Raw genomic sequence first — 6253 nt, 5'->3', positions numbered from 1 at the left:
TTGCATCGTTTTCTGGGGGCACAGATGCCACTGATGCAATGACCCCATTACCAGTCAGCTTGTACTCATTTTGCCGACATCGGAAGGAAGACAGGATGAATCAGCCCACCTGGTGTGAATTCAACAGCATGACAGGGGCTCAAACTCAGGCCTCTCAGATCTCTAACCAGCACCTTAACTGTTAAGCCAACACCAGGCTTGTTTTTTAAGAATTGAAAAAAAAAAATTTTGGTCTTTATATATTTATTTATTTTTGCACAGAGTGAATGAATACAGAACAATTAAAAAAGTTGTGAATTTTTCTTTTTTTAGGATACAAGATCGAGGCTCGTGTAAGAGCTAACATTAATCACAAAAAACAAAAACGGACACAGAACATAAAATAAAGGGAGTGGGAGACAAGATGGGGAGAGAGAGGGAAGCACACAAATGCAACATTTGAGAACAAGGACATCGGGAGATCTGTGGAAGGGAGAGGGCTTGGGGGGGAGGAGGCATGGGAAAGGGAAGGGGGGGGGCGAAGAAGAAGAAGGTGTATATTTGTAAATAATTTGTAAATTTGTAATAATTTGTAAACAGGCAATCTGAAACTAAAACGAAATTCAAGTTCATATTTACTGAGGTTATACTATTACCTCATTGGTGGATTTTTACCTCATTTACCACCTCATTGGTGGTTATACTATTACCTCGTTGGTTATACTATATTATTTGGTGGATTTTGGTGGAGCGAGCATCTCACTTATTGTCCCTCGTATCGGAGTAAAGATGCAAGGGTGACCAGATGGGCAGAAATAGCTTTCTTTGCGTCTACAGTTCTTGTATATCTTTGCAATGGCTTCTGATTCATTTCCCCCTGAGAAATAAAACAGAATGAGACAAAACAAGCAGAAAGATTAATGAGATTATAAAAAGTCACCCGACGGTATTTCACGTCCTTCGAAGACTTTTGGGTTGACCTGTTTGATGTTCTCATTGGAATCCAGGGCTCCCCAATTAACCTTTCCTCACCAAACTGTCTTACTTGACAGAATTAAATAAATACATAAATAAATAAAACAACAAAAAATTTTACCTTACGTTTTGTTTGTCTATCTCACTTTCTGTTGACCACATGTTCGACAAGGCCTGCGTCCTACAAACGTCTTCCTAAATTTTGCTCATGTTAAACCTGTCCCTTTAGACTACCTCAAAACCTTTCCCTTATTATTTTGTTCAAGCTCAAAACGACCTCAAACAAGTACAGATACACTCAATGTACACCATCCCCATCCCAAATAAATAAATAACATCCTCCAGCACGGCACATAGAGAGGGTATTGGGAGGGAGAGGTGTACAATTATAATCCACCATATACAGTGTATTCAGAAAGTATTCAGACCCCTTCCCTTTTTTTAACATTTTGTTATGTTGCAGCCTGATGCTGAAATCGTTTAAATTCATTTTTTCCCTCATCAATCTACACTCAATACCCCATAATGACAAAGAGAAAACAGGATTTTAGAAAGTTTTGCAAATTTATTAAAAAGAGAAAAAATGAAATATCACATTGACATAAGTATTCATACCCTTTGCTGTGACACTTGAAATTTAGCTCAGGTGCTTCCCATTTCTCTTGATCATCTTTGAGATGTTTCTACACCTTGATTGGAGTCCACCTGTGGTAAATTCAATTGATTGGACATGATTTGGAAAGGCACACACCTGTCTGTATAAGGTCTCACAGCTGACAATGCATATCAGAGCAAAAACCAGGCCAGGAGGTCGAAGGAACTGCCTGCAGAGCTCAGAGACAGGATTGTGTCGATGCACAGATCTGGGGAAGCCTACAAAAAAATCTCCGCTGCATTGAAGGTTCACAAGAGCACAGTGGCCTCCATAATTCTTAAACGGAAGAAGTTTGGAACAACCAGGACCCTTCCTAGAGCTGTCCGCCCGGCCAAACTGAGCAATCGGGGGAGAAGGGCCTTGGTAAGAGAGGTGACCAAGAACCCGATGGTCACTCTGGCTGAGCTCCAGAGATCCAGTGTGGAGATGGGAGAAACTTCCAGAAGGACAACCATCACTGCAACACTCCACCGATCTGGGCTTTATGGCAGAGTGGCCAGACTGAAGCCTCTCCTCAGTGAAAGACACATGAAACCCCGCTTGGAGTTTGCAAAAAAGCACCTAAAGGACTCTCAGACTGCGAGAAACAAGATTCTGTGGTCTGATGAAACCAAGATTGAACTGTTTGTCTTCCAGCAGCTGATCACCACGACCTCAGGTCACCACCCATCCATACTCAATATATAAGCCTGGTATTGGAATAACGGTTAATGTGGCTGGCTTACGTTGTTAGGGGCTTGAGTTTGGGCTCCTGTCGTACAGTTGAAACAACCCCAGGTGAGTTGACTCAACCTGTCATCCTTCCGAGGTCGGCAAAAGGAGTACCAGCTTGCTGGTAACAGGGGCACTGCACCAGCGGCATAGCCACGCTTACAAAAAAATGATGCAACCATGCAACGAAACAACAACTCAATGTATATTCTACCCCAAATGTCTCCATTTAGTCAGGTTCACTATGTTAACAAATATAATTTCGTTCAAAATTTTGGGATTAGCAAAACTATACATTTTTGGAATCTTCAGAGCATGGAGAATCCGAAAATCAATGTTGGCATTTGCACAGACACCTGCATGGCCGCCATTTTGGATTTTGAAAATGGCCGCCATAAAATACATATTTTGCGCGATCTCGGCTTCTAGTCAACCTAGAAACTTAATTAAATATGCTAATCCTATGTTTTCTGGGTCAAGGAATCCAATAAAGGCCTCAAAATAGTGCTCAGGATTATAGAAAAGCAACAAACAAAGGTAATTGAAAACCATTGTCTTTATATTTGTGATATAACTGTATTACATAATACATGATATTGCAAGTCCTTTGAAGTTATAGGTTGTTATAGGAAGTTATAGGTAGTATCAGATTGAACTATAAGTCCTATACACAGGATCTACGAGGTCTACACCGTTCAGGAATATGCTTTTACAGATCTTCATCACTGTCCTGAGTGTCATTTTCGCAAAGGTGTCTACGCAAATGTAAACATTAATTTTTGGATTCCTCATGCTCTGAATATTCCAAAAATGTATAGTTTTGCTAATCTACCAAAATTTTGAACGAAAAAACATAGTGAACCTGACTAATTCCCAAGCACCCCTTTTCCAGGTTATTGTGGTTTCCCCTTTTTCTCCCCACCCACTTTTCGTTTATTACTTGTCCGTTGGTTTGTTCCTTTTCCTTTTCATCCCCGCTTTTCCCCTTTTTCTTCCTTCTGTGTTTCCTTCAGCTTGTGTGCAGTTTGGTCACCCCATGTGTACTTCTCCCCCACCTCTTGAACTCATTCTCACTTCTCCTCTGCTGTTCATGTTTCCCCCTTTCCATTTTGGTCCTTTCTATTCTGTTCTAGGTCTTCCATGAGCCTCGATCATGTATACAAAAAACCCAGAAACATTTGCACAGAATCAGAGGCAGGATGATCGACAGGCTAAAGCAGTAATGCTGCAGATCCACCTCGACTGTGATGTTTATTCCTGGTCCTTTCATGTTGGTGGTACTTTTTTTTCTCCAATGCACGTAGGACAAATTGTTTTGGACCAGGGTCGTTCCTTGTCAAAACTAGAAACACCCTGAAGTAATTGCATGGAAGACCTTCCTTGAAAGCTGGGTAAATGAATGCAACATGACGATCCAATCGCGTAAACGTGGCAGTCTCAACCAAGGCCGAGAACGGGCTTTTAAAAGGCCCAGAAGCCTTGAAGATGGAGCTTTTAGTCCTTGAGCTTGCCAAACGAGCGGCATCCTCGGAAAAGTGCACTCCTCAAAATCGACCTATGGCAAGCTCTTGGTATGACCTCATAATTATGATACAGAAATAAAAAACACAGCATTGCACGGATAACACAGCACGTGCGTCAGGATTTCCAGTTGGCTCTCAGTTTATGACGGTCGATCGCAACATTCATTTGCCAGCCAAAGGATTGAAAGAATGTCCAGGGAGCCTCACCAAAGCTTACCGACAGCAATCCAAACTTAAGCAGGCAATCTGCCATTGCTGGTAATGTTTACTTACATCATGGCTGCCTTTGTCATGATGTGAGGATTGAAGCTGGAAATTTACTTAGTAAGGATTGATTCTGGAAACATGAGTTATTTGCACATTAACACGTCAGGGTGAGATGGATTGACCCTCTCCGCTCGAAGTTTGGTATTAACTGTTGAATGGATTGTAAAGAGGAAAGCGGATGAACTCCAGATGAGAATCAGATGGCTCCTTTCCAAGACGGGTTATGTAGACCAATATTTCACTGTATGGGAGGTTCGGTCCATATGGTGATGAACCGGATGACGAGGCTTGTTGAATTCCACCCATCAACAGAAAGACACTCAGATGGTGTTGGAGGTGGGCAGTTTGAAATGAAACCGATTGTCCCAGTGGTTTTACATACTGAACAGTATTATGTTGAGGGATCAAATGACATATCTGCAACATCTCGCACCATTTTAACGAATGCAGTTATAGAAACCAACAGAACAGCAGCACAGTATGAGTACATGTATGCAATGGTCAAGTATAGATTTGCAAAAGCTTAAATCAACAACCAGTTAATGACAACTCTTGGACTTAAGCTGCTATCAATGGGGGTATCCCCATGCTGACTCGCTCCGCCATTACACACACACAAACACATATTATATATATATATATATATATATATATATACATGCATACATACACATACATACACATACATACACACATACACGACACACAGACGTGGATACTTTGACACCTGGGGACCAGGGAGGGCTCTGTTCCAACTTCTGAAACCCGTATATGGAAATAACAACACACACACACACACACACACACACACACACACACACACACACACACACACACACACACACACACACACACACACACAGTAAACACAACCTACTTTTCTAACACCTGGATAAGCTCTCCAGTTAAAGCAAGAGGTAAAGTCAGAACAAGTAAAGTAAAGAGAGAAAATTTTAATTTTTGACAAAAGTTAACATGCCAATTGAGGGATGGGGCAGTGGGGGAGGGTGAGCGGTGGGAAAAGAAAAGGGAAGGCATTGTGGTTGTGAAGAAAAAAATGCAGAGGGAATTGGGAAAAGAAAATTAACTATGAAGGGGGAAAGGGGAAGGGAAGGCAAGGGAGATATTGGACATAAAAAGGAGACCCCAAGCCACATTCCCATCGCATCTGTCAATGAAGTGCAATCCATACCGATGCGATACCATGGAAGGTGAGCAGGCGAACCATCCCACCCCATAGTCCTAAATCTGACTATGACTATCATTTTGAACATATCAAGTTTCACCTTCTACGCAGCCAGGTTAATGGAGGATCAATCGCCGATGGACACTGTGGACCGATAGTTTGCAGACAGTCGGAATTATAATATATTTCTGATGATCGATGGAAATTAAAAGACGAATCGATTAGGTGGCTTGGTTATTATATTGAAAATAAACAAGTGACATTTTCTCTGCACGTTTCACTGATATCAGCGTTAACAGAACCATTTGACACAAAATTGGTCAGGCAGTGAGGACTTGGCAGCTGAATGCAGCAAAACATACAGCAACAAGAAAGAGCAATCAGATTGCAGACCCTCGCCAGGATGTTTTTTGTGCTTTTTAAGGCTTTTGTGTTTAAATAACTATGTCGGCCGAACCACGTGACCGATGATGTCATAATTTTTTTTTCTCCACCAATTTTTCCCCAGATGACGCTCAATAAATTTCATCTTGATCGGATGAAGTTTTGAACTTGTCGAATTATGACGTCATAATGGAGGAACCTATGACATCATTGACATACGTTATTCCCCATGGAGAGTTATTTACAATGAGCCATGTCTCAATTTTTTCTATGCAGCACTTTCGGAGATATAGATTTGCAAAGTTTTTCGGTTTTTCCAAGATGGCGCCCGTACCACGGGACATATGACGTCATAATTATCATTAAAAATTATATAGGGGGAGGTGCAACTATGGTGAAAATTTCCTGTCAATCAGACCAATGGTTGCAGACAAAATCATATTTATTCTGTGCAGACAAACAGACAGACAAACAGATACAAATGCAATACCCTCCCTCTCCTCTGGCGAGGGCAATAACTTTCCAGATACATTTAAGGGAGGTGGAGATGGGGGGGGGGGGGGGGGGGGACTT

General features: G+C 41.6%; 1 long non-coding RNA gene across 1 annotated transcript in view; it reads right to left on the bottom strand.

The window, feature by feature from the left end:
* Positions 1 to 255: 255 nt before the first annotated feature.
* The window catches only part of LOC144890882 (uncharacterized), a 14739-nt gene continuing 8741 nt past the window's right edge, over positions 256 to 6253 (bottom strand). Inside the window, exon 3 of the long non-coding RNA XR_013622557.1 lies at positions 256 to 856. This is a non-coding gene — a long non-coding RNA (uncharacterized LOC144890882). The remainder of the gene's footprint in view (positions 857 to 6253) is intronic.

The sequence above is a fragment of the Myxine glutinosa genome, chromosome 2 (assembly GCF_964187855.1).
Source record: "Myxine glutinosa chromosome 2, kmMyxGlut1.1, whole genome shotgun sequence".
In the NCBI taxonomy this organism is placed as follows: Eukaryota; Metazoa; Chordata; class Myxini; order Myxiniformes; family Myxinidae; genus Myxine; species Myxine glutinosa.
This window is presented reverse-complemented; position numbering and strand designations above follow the sequence as displayed.